Below are 16,137 nucleotides of genomic sequence, written 5' to 3' on the forward strand. Positions count from 1 at the left end.
AAAACTTAATATAACAACTGTAATCGAATGACTACACCTCTTGCAGGAAATTGACCTTTTTCAGAGACATATCGTGAAAAGTAATACTTCATTTACTAGTATTCAATGTACGGGTTGTTTGGACAATCAGTATGTTTTCTTCCTTTATCATACTCATAGTTCTGACCAAATGTTCAGTTTGATCACTCGAGTTCTTAATTGGCAAACAAAATGTAGCATTAATGTTATTACTGCTATCTGATTTCAGGCAGGAAATAGTCATTTGAACAGAGTTTAATGCGTAAGTTACGTCATACCGTTCTTTACCGTATTGATGTGTTTTCATTTTGCTTACGATTCAATCCTTTAATGTTTGGATGAAAGTGCAATTTATGTTGACTAATGTTCCTCAATTTATTGAGGGTTCTGAGGGATGCTTGTACACGAGTACACCTATCCGTCATTTTCAACAATAGTTTATACCAATTCGGATTTCCAGCATTCTGGCCTCTAGCATCACCGATTAGTCCTAGAAGCAGCTGTATAATAATGACATGCTGTATCTAATACCAAACGTTAAAGGTACAGTCACCTGTGTGTGTTAACTACATTCAATTTTTATGTGATTTTGTAAAAGTTGGTCCGACGTTATTGTTCGTTTTTCTTATACAAATTTGTGGCATCGCACTGACAATACTAATATGGAACACACTAGTACTTGCTCCCAACTTGTCATGTATTGCATATGTAAGATATTAGATCTAAAGCTATTGTCCACAACAATCGAATATGAAAGTTTTCGAATATAACAGTTAATATAACGATACTGTGTAGTTTGCTTTTGTGCTTGTCTAAGTGAACTTTGCTGTTTTTTTCTAAAGAGGCAAATGACAACATGCATAATACAAATTGCTATCAACTTAAAATTGAAAAGAAAACAATAGGCTGACCGGTGTATGCCAATGTAGTACGTCGTTTATTACCTAAAAGTAACGTCCTATACTTATTGCTATGAATGTCAATAACAATTGCATTAACATTAACATATAAATAGACATTTATGTACGTTAAACAAAGATCGATAATCAATACTAATGCTAACAAAGTAATTCTTATCCGAGAGCACCATTAGTTCCTGTAGAGGATATTGATAACTCTGTATTTATCTTCTAAAGATACTTCCGTTCCAATTTAGATTTAAATTCGCATAAGTTGATAGCGAGTAACAACCCCACAACACATACACACACAAACACACACACACTCTTTAGCTTGATCGGATCCGGAGTTGCCCTCTTTAAGCTGGTGACGTTAGAACAATGGGCAGGTGAGCGGACTCCTTGATCGAAATATCATGAACTGCATTGTCAAAATTCGCATTAAAAAACTAGACCTACCGACCTGTAAGAAATCTTTGATACAATTCAAACAACTTTATCGAGTGATTTTTGACACGTGACCGAATTAACAAATACCTGAGTTGGTTCTATTTATATGCTTCGTGGTATTGTGTTATTGATAGCATCGATGTTAAAACCGGACATAGATTTTGGTAAAGACCTTCACGGTGACGTCATAGCGTGATTACAAATATGTTTAGATTTCTGAAATAGCGTCAATTTGTTCATAAGATTGTGAGGAGTATCATGGAGGTCCGTGATGTCATCTCAATATTGAGGATTCTCCTTGGAAGGAGGGACTTCTAGTTCATAAATAACAACTGGGGTGTTCTAAAGTCACTCATTCTGAGGATAAATATGACTAGTCTATCAGTGTAAAACTTTATATGAATTCACCACGTAGTCTATTGGTAAAATAGACACCCATTCTGAGGATATATAGCTTATAGTCTATCAGTGTAAACTATTGGGAAAAGAGACACTCAATCTGAGGATAAACGGCTAGTCTATGTAAAACTTTATAAGAAGTCACCACGTAGTTTGTTTGGTAAAATAGACACTCATCCTGTGGCAGTATGACTAGTCTATCAATGTAAAACTTTGTAAAAAGTCACCACGTAGTCTATTGGTATAATAGACACTCTTCCTGTGGATGAATGGCTAGTCCATCATTGTAAAACTGCACAAAAAGTCACCACATAGTCTATAGGTAAGTACTGACATCGTATTAATAGTCTGTGCAAATTATTTAATTGTTACATATCACTTGCTATACACAATTCACCTGCCTTGATGAATCATTGCTTGGTTATTAAGAAGAGAGGATATGACAATGAAATGATTGTTAATTTGATAAACTTCTGTATATTTTTCCAATCAATCTACACTCTAGTAAATTTTAATTGCACCAACAATGTCAATGTATTTCTTGTTTAGCCTGTCTAAGTTTGGTCGTTAGGGACGCAACTGACGTCAGACTATGTATATATGTCTTCTTCGGAACACCTCGGCGGATTCTATCATCTTAGATGTACTGTTATCAGGGTAAAGTGTTCCGAATGGTCAGAGCACGGCAAAATCGGCCGACTTGTTCCGGGGTGAGGACAAAACCCGGAATGCACTCAGGCGTGAAGAGATATTTGATAAAGTTTTGTATTTATTAGGCCATATCTCCCTTATTACACGATGGATTTTTATTCGGAAACCAGCATAAGAAAGACAATTTTATACTCGTTACAATGGTATAAGTTATGCTAAGCAGTAATTTAAATTGGAAGTGGAAGTGGTGGCCGGAATGAACCAATATGAAATAAAAATAACAATATTTTCAACAGTTTTCGTTCAAATAAATACTCATAACTCGAATAATACTGAAGCGACATTTGTTCGGAGACAACTCTGGCCAAGGTTCGGAGACCACTCTGGTCAAGGTTCGGAGACAACTCTGGCCAAGATGATTTGTTCAGAGACCACTCTGGCCAAGGTTCGGAGACAACTCTGGCCAAGATGATTTGTTCGGAGACCACTCTGGCCAAGATTATTTTGCAATCTTTAGGATGATATCAACTGTTTAAACACATCTTACATATTAATCGCAAAAGTGGTTGCCGGTATGAATCGAAGTCGTGTGAAAAATAATGAAAAAAATATCAAACTTTCTCGTAAACTTTTGTCTTTCTTGACATATATCTCGTTAATTACTAAACCGATTTTTTGTTCGATGACCACTCTAAACAAGATAATTTTAAAATCTTTTAGCTGATATAACTTTTATTGATATACATTACAAATTCGGTGCAAAAGTGGTGGCCGGAACGAACTACTATGAATGTAAATTTCACTACACGCTCAGGTATGCTAAACAGAAGCTAAAAAATCGGTAGTGCAATTCAAGGGAAGTAACTCAGACTGAAAAATATATTACCCGTAGAATTATTATGATAAGAAATGTTTCCGGGCTTTGCGACGAGGACACAATCCTACAAAAGAGCCATTTTTTTCTATATTTAGAATGTTTTGAATTTACCTCACTGAATATTTATTTTCAAAACCTGCAATGTTCGGAATGTTTTACAATGAATCCTACTTGAGCTCCTATCACAACCAATCATCTCATCCATCCAATCTGATAACACACAGGAACAGCTACAATTGATTGTTATATTGTGTTTGTTGCCTTTCTTATTTGTGATGCTTTTTTAACAAATTGTGAAAAAATTGTGTTGAAGTGTCCCTTTTTTTCCAACACCAAATCAAATGTTTCCGCATTTGTTTTTTTTAATGAAGTTAGTTTTTTGCTTAAATGAATTTGGTCTAGAAATGAAATATAATTTACTTATATATCACTCATGTAATGAAAGAAAATTCAATGATATATTAAAAAAATAGTTTCATACGAGCATTATGGTACAGACTGTAACATACACAAACATATCATTTATAGGCTTACACAAATAAAATTGTAAAGAAAATTTATCAATAATGTGCTGAATTAATTTACCTTTTTTTCTTGATCAGCCATATGTTTTTGGGTTACATTAAATTTCCCATTGAAGTTGAATAGCCTACCAAGATAACTAAATTGATTTACAATCTCGAGTTGTTGTTTTTTCCCCCTGACCCTGGAGTTTTTGTATATTCTTGCTTAACAAATTCATCAAGCGAACCTTGTACAGAGTGGTCTCCCTTGGTCCCTTGGCCAGAGTGGTCTCCGAACCTTGGCCAGAGTGGTCTTCGAACCTCGGCCAGAGTGGTCTCCGAACCTTAGCAAGAGTGATCTCCGAACCTTGGTCAGAGTGGTCTCCGAACAAAATCATCTTGGCCAGAGTGGTCTCCGAACCCTGGCCAGAGTGGTCTCTGAACAAATCATCTTGGCCAGAGAGGTCTCCCATGGCCAGAGTGTGCTACCAGAGTGGTCTCCGAACAGTGGCCAGAGTGGGTTACCAGAGTGGTCTCCGAACCTTGGCCAGAGTGGTCTCCGAACCTTGGCCAGAATGGTCTCCCTTGGTCCCTTGACCAGAGTGGTCTCCGAACCTTGGCCAGAGTAGTCTTCCTTGATCCCGTGGCCAGAGTGGCCTACCTTGATACCTTGGCCAGAGTGGTCTCCCTTGGTCCCTTGACCAGAGTGGTCTCCGAACCTTGGCCAGAGTAGTCTTCCTTGATCCCGTGGCCAGAGTGGCCTACCTTGATACCTTGGCCAGAGTGGTCTCCCTTGGTCCCTTGACCAGAGTGGTCTCCGAACCTTGGCCAGAGTAGTCTTCCTTGATCCCGTGGCCAGAGTGGCCTACCTTGATACCTTGGCCAGAGTGGTCTCCCTTGGTCCCTTGACCAGAGTGGTCTCCGAACCTTGGCCAGAGTAGTCTTCCTTGATCCCGTGGCCAGAGTGGCCTACCTTGATACCTTGGCCAGAGTGGTCTCCCTTGGTCCCTTGACCAGAGTGGTCTCCGAACCTTGGCCAGAGTAGTCTTCCTTGATCCCGTGGCCAGAGTGGCCTACCTTGATACCTTGGCCAGAGTGGTCTCCCTTGGTCCCTTGACCAGAGTGGTCCCTAAACCTTGGCCAAAGTGGTCTCCGAACCTTGGCCAGAGTGGTCTTCGAACCTCGGCCAGAGTGGTCTCCGAACCTTGACCAGAGTGGTCTCAGAACAAATCATCTTTGCCAGAATGGTCTCCGAAACCCGGCCAGAGTGGTCTCCGAACAAATCATCTTGGCCAGAGTTGTCTCCGAACCTTGACCAGAGTGGTCTCCGAACCTTGGCCAGAGTAGTCTTCCCTGATCCCGTGGCCAGAGAGGCCTACCTTGATACCTTGGCCAGAGTGGTCTCCCTTGGTCCCTTGACCAGAGTGTTCCCTAAACCTTGGCCAAAGTGGTCTCCGAACCTTGGCCAGAGTAGTCGCCGAACCTTGGCCAGAGTGGTCTCCGAACCTTGACAAGAGTGGTCTCCCTTGGTCCCTTACCCAGAGTGGTCTCCGAACATTGGCCAGAGTAGTCTCTGAACCTTGGCCAGAATTGTCTCACTTGGTCCCTTGACCAGAGTGGTCCTCGAACCTTGGCCAGAGTAGTCTCCCTTGCTCCATTGGTCAGAGTGGCCTACCTTGGTCCCTTGGCCAGAGTGGTTTCCCTTGGTCCTTAGCCAGAGTGGTCTTCGAACCTCGGCCAGAGTGGTCTCCGAACCTTGACCAGAGTGGTCTCAGAACAAATCATCTTTGCCAGAATGGTCTCCGAAACCCGGCCAGAGTGGTCTCTGAACAAATCATCTTGGCCAGAGTGGTCTCCCATTGCCAGAGTGTGCTACCAGAGTGGTCTCCGAACCGTGGCCAGAGTGGGTTACCAGAGTGGTCTCCGAACCTTGGACAAATTTGTCTATGAACCTTGGCCAGAGTGGTCTCCGAACTTTGGCCAAAGTGGTCACCGAACCTTGGCCAGAGTAGTCGCCGAACCTTGGCCAGAGTGGTCTCCGAACCTTGACCAGAGTGGTCTCCCTTGGTCCCTTAGCCAGAGTGGTCTCCGAACATTGGCCAGAGTAGTCTCCGAACCTTGGCCAGAATTGTCTCACTTGGTCCCTTGACCAGAGTGGTCCCCGAACCTTGGCCAGAGTAGTCTCCCTTGATCACTTGGTCAGAGTGGCCTACCTTGGTCCCTTGGCCAGAGTGGTCTCCCTTGGTCCTTAGCCAGAGTGTTCTCCGAACATTGGCCAAAGTAGTCTCCGAACCTTGGCTAGAATGGTCTCACTTGGTCCCTTGACCAGAGTGGTCTCCGAACCTTGGCCAGAGTAGTCTCCCTTGATTCCTTGGCCAGAGTGGTCTCCCTTGGTCCCTTGACCAGAGTGGTCTCCGAACTGTGGCCAGAGGGGTTTCCGAACCTAAACCAGAGTGGTCTCCCTTGGTCTCCTGGCCAGAGTGGTCTCCCTTGGTTCCTTGGCCAGGGTGGTCTCCCTTGGTCGCTTGGCAAGGGTGGTCTCCGAACCTTGGCCAGAGGGGTATCCCTTGGTCCCTTGGCCAGAGTGGTCTCCGAACCTTGGCCAGAGTGGTCTTCGAACCTCGACCAGAATTGTCACCCTAGGTCCCTTGACCAGAGTGGTCTCCGAACCTTGACCAGAGTTGTCTCCGAACCTTGGCCAGAGCGGTATCCCTTGGTCCCTTGACCATTGTTGTCTCCCTTGGTCCCTTGGCAAGAGTGGTCTTCGAACCTCGACCAGAATTGTCACCCTAGGTCCCTTGACCAGAGTGGTCTCCGAACCTTTACCAGAGTTGTCTCGGAACCTTGGCCAGAGGGGTATCCCTTGGTCAGAGTGGTCTCCGAACCTTCACCAGAGTGGTCCCCGCACCTTGGCCAAAGTGGTCTCCCTTAGTCCCTTGGCCAGAGTTGTCTCCCTTGGTCCCTTGGCCAGAGTGGTCTTCGAACCTTGGCCAGAGTGGTATCCGAGCCTTGACCGGAGCGGTCTCCCTTGGTCCCTTGACCAGAGTGGTCTCCGAACCATGGCCAGATTGGTCTCCAAACTTTGACCAGAGTGGTCCCCGAACCTTGGCAAGAGTGGACTCCCTTGGTCCCTTGACCATTGTTGTCTCCCTTGGTCCCTTGGCAAGAGTGGTCTTCGAACCTCGACCAGAATTGTCACCCTAGGTCCCTTGACCAGAGTGGTCTCCGAACCTTGACCAGAGTTGTCTCGGAACCTTGGCCAGAGGGGTATCCCTTGGTCCCTTGGTCAGAGTGGTCTCCGAACCTTCACCAGAGTGGTCCCCGCACCTTGGCCAGAGTGGTCTCCCTTAGTCCCTTGGCCAGAGTTGTCTCCCTTGGTCCCTTGGCCAGAGTGGTCTTCGAACCTTGGCCAGAGTGGTATCCGAGCCTTGACCGGAGCGGTCTCCCTTGGTCCCTTGACCAGAGTGGTCTCCGAACCATGGCCAGATTGGTCTCCAAACTTTGACCAGAGTGGTCCCCGAACCTTGGCAAGAGTGGACTCCCTTGGTCCCTTGACCATTGTTGTCTCCCTTGGTCCCTTGGCAAGAGTGGTCTCCGAACCTTGGCTAGAGTGGTCTCCCTTGATCTCTTGGTGAGAGTGGTCTCCGAACCCTAGCCAGAGTGGTCTCCCTTGGTCACTTGGCCAGAGTGGTCTCCCTTGGGCTCTTGGCCGGAGTTGTCTCCGAACAAATATCGGTTCAGTATTATTCGAGATATGAGTATTTATTTGAACGAAAACTGTTGAAAATATAACCATTTTTATTTCATAGTGGTTCATTCCGGCCACAAATATTAATTCCACTTCCAATTTAAAATACTGCTTAGCGTAACTAATATAATGTTAACAGGTGTACAATTATCTTTCCTATGCTGGTCTCTGAAAAACAATCCATTTTGCATTGAGAGAGATATGGCCTAATAAATACAAAACTTTATCAAAAAGCTCTTCACGCATGAGTGCATTCCGGGTTCCGTACTCGCCCCTTGTTCCGGAAGTGAACAGGGTAATTCACCTGGAGGTGTGGCAAAGGGAATGTATGCATTTATGTATGTAAGGATAATTTGTATGTTAATTTTGAATGTAAGTATGAATGTTAGTATAAGTAAAGAAGACAGTGAAAATGAAGAAATATAATTACTAGTAAGTATGAAAGAAAGTATGAGAGCCCTCTTGTATGAGAACACATGATTGTGAAGATGTTGATCCCGGGTCTCCCCAACCTCGGCAGTATAATTGTTCCAGTTTGGATGGAATGAGTACTTAATCAACAGAGTAGATGTTTGGAAGAGATTAGATGTTTGATTCCTTTTCAAGATGGCCACCAAAACATTCATTTTACTGCCCAATCAGTTGTCCGATTCATAGACAACTATCAATGGAATTCAGAAATGTGTGTTTGTTTGCTACTGTAATAGGGGGAGGTCCGGAGAGGGTTTGCATCCGTTGTCACTCCGTTAAATCCGTTTCGTGATCATATAGTTTTGGTAATGGTAACGAGTCGACACCTTCCCCTGCAGTCCTCTCTAGACCTCACCTCATTCGTCAGGTTACAGACCTGTTGTCACAACAGGTTCGAATACTAGATGTAGTGGTAATACAAGCAATTGATTCAATAACTCAACAAGGTGTTTAAAATACAAGTAACTGTTTATTAACAAGACGGAATGAATATGTATAACAGGTTTAACAAATACAAAGCATAGCATTAGTGCCAAACAGTGACAGCTAATGTTAAGAAACCCAATCCCTTCGTATGTAGAGTAATGGCCTATCCTACCTAACAGTCCTACCAGTAGACTACGACCACGTGCTCCTAGCTCCCTATAGATCTACAGCGGACCAACATGTATCGATGCCTAAGCCCGAAGCCCCTGACTATCCCTACATACATGTACTGTATTTCCTATATCACTCTATATATCCCAGGAACGATACCTACGGTATTGGTACTGTTAGCAGCACCTCGGCCCACGTTTTGCACTGTTAACAGCGCATGAGGGCAGTAAGGTTCTCCTCCCCTAGACAAGACACTTATCCCCGCCCGGACCCGCTCCCCCCACCAAATAGCCTCGAATATGAGTAACCAACTGTTCATCTCGAACCCAGCCTCACCATCTAAAAGCATGTGAGCGAGGAGCTGGAACCTATTCCTGTTATTACTATCACCCACTTCCAGCCGTTTCAAAAGTGTAAACACACAGATTTCAGCACCGGTATCGTAGCAGCTGATCGCCAGAAATCCTACACTGAACGAAAAGCTCTACCCTAAATAAGGGTGAATAACACAGAAAGTAACAGATCCCTGTCTGTAAATCATAAACAATAAATATACTTAACAAAGTGATACAAATGTGAGAAGTTATTTTTAAACAACCTCACCTCCAACACCTCTTTGCTTTTATATAAATATTATATAACATCTGATGACATTTACAGATGTTTTGCAAGATGTATATAGTTCGAATGGCAGACTTGGACAAAATAAGGAAGAAAAATTAATGCAAAGCTTTGAGTTTGCTTTCTAACTTGTGATTCTAGATTCACAAAAAATAGAACTGTAAGCCAAAGGCTAACTAATAGCCCCGCTGCTATATAAATCAGAACTGTAAGCTAAAGGCTTACTAAGGCAAAGCATTGCAAAGTAATCCATAGTCTCCCACCAGTAATGAGTTCTTTATTGACTGAGCTGTACACTTATTAACGTACATATATGGTCACCGACATACTTCTGTACTCCCTCCCGATGCCAAAACATACTTAGATACCAAATATTGTTATCCCATATGATCAGTTTTGCTAAAAGTGTCTTATAAGTTAAGGAAAAGATGTGAGGACAAAGATATTTCACAAAAGGCCATAACTCCTTAAAAAGTTTCGAAATAAAAAAAAAAAATATTAGCACGATGCACGACATCAGGGGGTAATTACAATATCACTTCAACTTTCATTGAAATCGGCCCAGTAGTTTACGAGGCAGACAAAGGTTTTTCAACAAAGGACCATAACTCTTTTTAAAAGGGTTGGAATGAAAAAGTACTACTTGGATGCACAACGTCAGGGGGCAGATACCATATCTGTAAAATAATTCTGAAATTGGCCCAGTAGATGAGGAAAAGTTGTCAGGACCAGAATTTTTCAAAGGGCCATAACTCCATAAAGAGTGTTGGAAAAAATACCTTGATGCAAAACATAAGGAGGTAGTAATCGTATCTGAAAAGTTTCGTTGAAATCGATTCATACTTTTAGAAGGAGTTGTCCGGAAAATTAAAAAAAAAAATTTCAACAAAGTGTCACAACTTTGTACAAAAAGTCCAGAATGAAAAATAATAATACCTGGATGCACAACTTCAATTTTTTTCTACGGACAGACAGACAGAAAGACAAAATGATTCCAGTATACCCCATCGTTGCGGGGGTGTAAAAACGAAATGCATAACTAGGGACGATGGGGAACCTTAATGTGAAATTTGAGAAAGGTCCCGCTAGTACTTTCTGAGAAATAGTACTAACAAGAATCGTTTAAGGACGGACGGAATGACGGACGGACGACCAGACCACGGACACATGGTGATTTGAATATACCACCATCTGATGGATCACAGGGTAAAATATGTCAAAACCTTCAAACAACTTTTTCTGAAGAATGGAAAGGCATATATTAATGATGTTCGGCCAGTAGCTTCCTTGGATATATTAACGAGATGTGTCCACGTACCATAACTGGCAGCCTTGCTACCAACATGCTCCAAAGATAACCCTGACATTCTACGGAAGCTCGTAGAAATTTTAACTAACTAACGTCATACAATAAACAAGGAAATAAACTGTACGCCACTTCTCAAGTGCTATCCAGAAAGCTCCAAATGAGACCGGCACGTATCTCGCGACATATCACAGACACCCCTCAGCATCATTAGAGGAAATAATACCTAATTAAGAACTTAATGCACTAAAATATTACTGAAATTGCGGCAATCAGAAGAACACATTATGCGTTACATATGTACATGTATGACGAAGATAATCACTTCATTGATAATGAAATAATAATCTGCAGCACGATATAGTCGTAGAAGAGTTTGATCTCACTACCCACTTTAGATGAACAATGGTGTACAAGCATTGGGTTACACTTAACACTACATTGAACGCGGTGAATGTTGCCATTTTAATGCTATGTACAGTGTTAAATTGTGAAGCTTTATTTGTAAGCATCCTCACTATGGAACTTTGTGGTTTTTTGTTGACAGGTTCTATCCGAACGAGGTCCAACCGTGCGTTCTAACGTCATCTAACATGGAGAACAACCAGTGTTTTCAGGTTCAGCTGATCGGTAAGCTTACATCTACAGATAATAATAGTTTTCATTTATTCTTGATGACAAAGTTGAGTCAACGACTCGGCATCGTTTTTGATTTTTTAAATGTTTTGAGCCAATCTTTCTGATTTTCTGAGAATGAAGCGGGTCAAATATTTTCTGTGTTGTCATGGTTCTTTTCACGTGTTTTACATCGCAGTCAGACTAGGCCTATGGTGGATATGGTATTGTTTCATAAAAGATTTGACTATGGCCAATATTTTCTTTACGCTCAGATGACACCCAATAATTGATTTTCATTTTAAAGGTTTATTTATGATGTATAAGAATAGGATCGAACAACAGGCTACGTCTATTTCATATTTTATAGTGAAATGAAAAATTGAAACAAGATACGCAACTAATATAGAAAACATCAATACATTCATGTGCAAGTCAATGGTATAGGGGAGATAACTCAAATTGGTTGTAGAAATTACAGGTCAGTCAAGTGCGGTATCTAGATCTTATCAAGGTAATGAGTGAATATTCCCTGGGAATTCAAGATAGAATTAAATTTAAAGATTATATACATATAATAGTCTTTGGATATTATAAATAAGTTATGCCGATCTTGTAGGAAACATTAACATTCCCATTATAATAGATTAAAAATATAATCATACAATTACTTGTTTCTAATTACTAAGAACAATTACATGCTGATTTATGGGGCGAGCATATCATAGCTATGCTGCGTACATTTGTTAATTTATAGAATTGATACCAGCCAGTAATAGATCACTAAGCATTTTATATATCATTAAGTCTTTTAACTGGAATATTCATGTATACAATATCACTATATTATAATTCATAAAAAAGTGATCTATTTATATAAACCATTTTGAGTTTGTTATAAAGGTTGAAACGTTTTCTAGGATATTTTATTAGTTTCATAATCACATTGCTTACAACCATTTAGTATAGTATGCAGTGTATAGTGCGAGTGTTTATCACTGAGTAGAGAAAAAAATGTCTGTGTATCTTGCACAAACAAGGAAGTAATGCTGACTTGTTTCTTGCATATAACCTTCACAATTCACATGCAGCAGATTCTAGTATAGTTTCACTATAGATATCAAAATGTAAGTTGCTAGCATTATTTCTAAATTGACATAGTATTTTGCAATAATTTAAACATTGAAATTATATTATTTCCCCCCTTCTATCAGCTTAGTTGCCCATTCCAATTCTTTATATAATTTATGGTATGATGTATCTCTACTAAGCCCTGTCACTACTCTAGCAGGATCTAGTTGGACTGATTCTAATAAAATGTTTGATTTCTCACAGCAATAATCCCAAACTACATTTTCATATTCTAAAATTGGTCTAATATGAGATATAAAGTGTTAAGTGTTCTAATATCAAGTGATATTTTAAAGCTTCTTGATGTATTATTTTTTTCATATGCTATTTTTGATTTGTTGACCCCATTTATCTTCTTCATTAAAAGGAATACCTTTATGTTTATGGTTTTAAATGTCAGTTCGTGGTTGATTAGAGAGAAAGATTGGATGGTGGTTAGTTTCTTTTTTTTCCGTGTGGAGATCTTAGTTGTAGTTTTGGATGCATTTAATTTTATATCCCAAGATTAAGGTTAATTTTTTTTATTCTGCAAGTCATTAGTGAGCTTTGATGCTGCCTGAATAGGATTATCATCAACAATAATATAGAGGAATGTGTAATCTAGCAATATTAATGTAACTTATAACTATATCTGTTAGTGATGTCATGTTTATAGAGAATGAAGATAAATGGACTAAGGACATACCCCTGAAGGAATCCTGCACTGATACATTTAAAGGTTGTCTTGAGTTCTTCCATAATTACCCTTTGTTTTTTCTCGGATAGCACCCATTCAGGTAGGCGATCGTGAAAAGATATCGTAAAAGGCGACTAATGTGTGAGCCACCTGCACAATTGGGGGTTTGATTTGTGCCCTCTGCTTGAGGACACAAAATCAACCAAAATAAATCTGCTGTACCTATTGCAATATTTGAGATCTTTATGTTTCTGTCTACTTCCATATACCTTTTATTTCCTTGTGTCTTGCTTGGCAATACCGCACTTCTGGCTTTAATGTTGAGCGTTCGCCTAATTGTAGCCAATCAATCAAGTTGGAAAGTAATATTAATTGGTATTGGCATAGGATTTTTCGTACACTAAATGTGTACGTACAAATTACGTGTCAAAAATGTTTTACTAGTAGTAGATTTTGGAAACATTATTTGGTTTTATGGCATTATCAGAAGCGGAATTATATATCTGAAATCCATAATATATCTTTTGTATCTAATCAGTGCTTAGTAGAGTGTGAGATGGGTATTTTTATTTAACCCTAATTTATTCCCGGAAACGAATATGAGTGTATTTAGAGCCTTTTTACAGCTTTCTTTTATGTTCTTAATATGAGAGTTTTTGCTCAAATATATCTTGATTGTTTCACATATTGATGTTTTTTATTACCTAGATAGAGATCAGGTTTTCTTTCTTGGTATGACATAGCTACCTTCATATTGTTTTTTCTTTAGAGGTTTTTAACCCCCATTTATCAGCCCATTCTTGTATGTAGTCAAATGTTCTCTGTATTATTACACAAGTATTTGTTATGTTATTATTACTATTCAACATGCATGCTAGTGTCCAATTCGAGCGTGTTTTTCATTATATATTATTTCATTATATACTAAATAGGGTTGGAGAGATTACGCTATCTTGTGGTACTACGTTTTTTAATGTTCCTATGATAAGGTATTGAGCCCACTTGGATTTTCCTATCTTTTCAGAAAATTAGTTATGAACTTCAGAATGTCGCCTGTTTTGCCATCTTCTTTAACTGATTTTAGTAGACCCTCATGCTAGATAAGATCACTGGCTTTTTTTTTTACATTTAGAAACATGGCTACAGTGTGGTGGTTTTTACTTAGTGTATGTTTTATAAACGATGTTATTCTGTCTAGATAATTTATGGTTGATCTATGGTTTCTAAAACCGCATTGATTTTCTCTAATTTGGTTATTTTTAGTAATATGGTATTTTATCATACTTTCTAGTGTTTTACACAGATGAGCTGTCAGGGAAATCGGTCTAAATGATGCCGGATTTTGTTGATCTTTTCCCGGTTTTAAAATTGGAATGACTACTGCTTTATTGGGTATATTGTAGGTCCTCGTTTGCTAAATAGTGTTTAAATCATTATGTTTAGATTATTTTGACATTTTTAAAGTATTGAGAATGATAGACTATCTATGCCTAGAAATGTATTTTCTTTGTTTTAAGTGCGTTTGCGTTTTCGTCTAATGTAAATGGGGTGTTAAGCTTCAGCTGTCGTTATTCTCCGTGTCATTAAGATATTCTCTAATTTCGTATAAGTCGTTTATTTTAGCGTCCGTAAAACCATTCAAACATTTGCTAGTCTGCTGGATAACCGAAGTACTCGGTATTGAAGCGGTCGTAAAACCAATCAATCAATTTGCCGGTCATTAGGCAGTTTGATACACATGGAGGATGCACGTCGACTTTTATCTCGAATTCTAGACCAGATAGCGACACGCTGTAACGTGTTTTGGTAAGATAATCCTGAATGTAATCCGCACATTTGTTTTATTTCCCTAGCAATTCAAAATGGCGTCCTAGCAACCAAACCAGAAGTGACATTATCACAGCTTCTACACTAGATACAGATATACAGTAAAGTGTGTTGGAAAGGTAAGAAAGTCTTGAATGCAATCCGTACATGTTTTTGATTTCCCTAGATGACACAAAATGAAGCCGTAGCAACCAAACCGCAAGTTACCTTGTCTCGGCTTTCAGACTAGATAAAAATATGCGGTTACTTTTTTTGGAAAGATAAGCGTATCCAAAATGTGAACTGTTGATGTGCTTGATTTCCCTAGAAACACAAAATAATGCCTCAGCAACTGAATTGTAAGTCTCCTTTTATCGGGCTTCTATATCAGAATTCGACATGCGTTAAAGTGTCTTGTAAGATAGGGAATCACTAATTGAAATCTTTAACATTTAGGTAAACTGCTAAAAATACTTATAAAAATATTGACTTCACTTAGCTACATTCTGTTGGAATCTGCCCGACTATGCGTGGTGAAGGAGGCTGGATAACCACGTATAGAATGTTTGTAGTTAAAGTTGCCTCGAGACCTGATTAATTGGAATCGTGTAGGGATGCATAACTCCGTCCTCCGAGTTCCCGGACGTGACCCTTACTGTGTCCATAGTGAACAACTTGGACTGAAACGATACGTCACCGCTATCGTTTATGGGTTGTCTCACCTATTCGAATTGGTCAGTAAAGTCAAATAGTTCGCATGACTAATGCTACTCTAAATGCAGAAACAGAGGTTTTCCAATTTCTGCACACCTCTTTAAAAGGAGGAAACGCTTATAAGTATGTTCATTTCCCTTTTGTAGTCTCTACTTATCAATATTAATTTTTGGGAAAAATGGCCACCAGACAGCCATTTTAAATTTGATAGTTCAATTTTGTCATAACTCTTTTATATGCATGTTCCCATTGGTCCCCCTTGTAAATAATACCCCTGGCCCTAATGAGAACTCATCCGTCATTGCCACCACCTCTATTTATGTAAGAATTGCAGGTTTTTAGTATTTTGTACATAGTTATGCAATTATTAGGTAGCAGTATATAGTAGCGTACGGTGGCCATTGGTGATATTTTTGTACAATGAAAAACCCTCGTTATAGTACATGTACAACGTATCAAAAGTCCTACGGAATGACCTATGCAAAAACGTAATTATTTCTGTAACTGAGAAGGTAATAATTATTCATCTAAAAATATGTATTCAAAATGTACTTTATAAATATATGAATATATGTATGTGTGTTGGGCAGGATGAATACACATTGCCTTTATTTGTAGGATCAGACCATTTAAACTGTTCACTGCTACCTTAATC

The 16,137-nt window shown here is 39.8% G+C and overlaps 1 long non-coding RNA gene across 1 annotated transcript in view; it reads left to right on the forward strand.

The window, feature by feature from the left end:
- The first annotated feature begins 1,542 nt into the window (after positions 1 to 1,542).
- Positions 1,543 to 16,137, forward strand: part of LOC110450405 — a 42,064-nt gene continuing 27,469 nt past the window's right edge. Inside the window, exons 1-3 of the long non-coding RNA XR_002462976.1 lie at positions 1,543 to 2,088; positions 11,088 to 11,170; positions 14,816 to 14,908. This is a non-coding gene — a long non-coding RNA (uncharacterized LOC110450405). The remainder of the gene's footprint in view (positions 2,089 to 11,087; positions 11,171 to 14,815; positions 14,909 to 16,137) is intronic.

Source organism: Mizuhopecten yessoensis, unplaced genomic scaffold (assembly GCF_002113885.1).
Source record: "Mizuhopecten yessoensis strain PY_sf001 unplaced genomic scaffold, ASM211388v2 scaffold5205, whole genome shotgun sequence".
In the NCBI taxonomy this organism is placed as follows: Eukaryota; Metazoa; Mollusca; class Bivalvia; order Pectinida; family Pectinidae; genus Mizuhopecten; species Mizuhopecten yessoensis.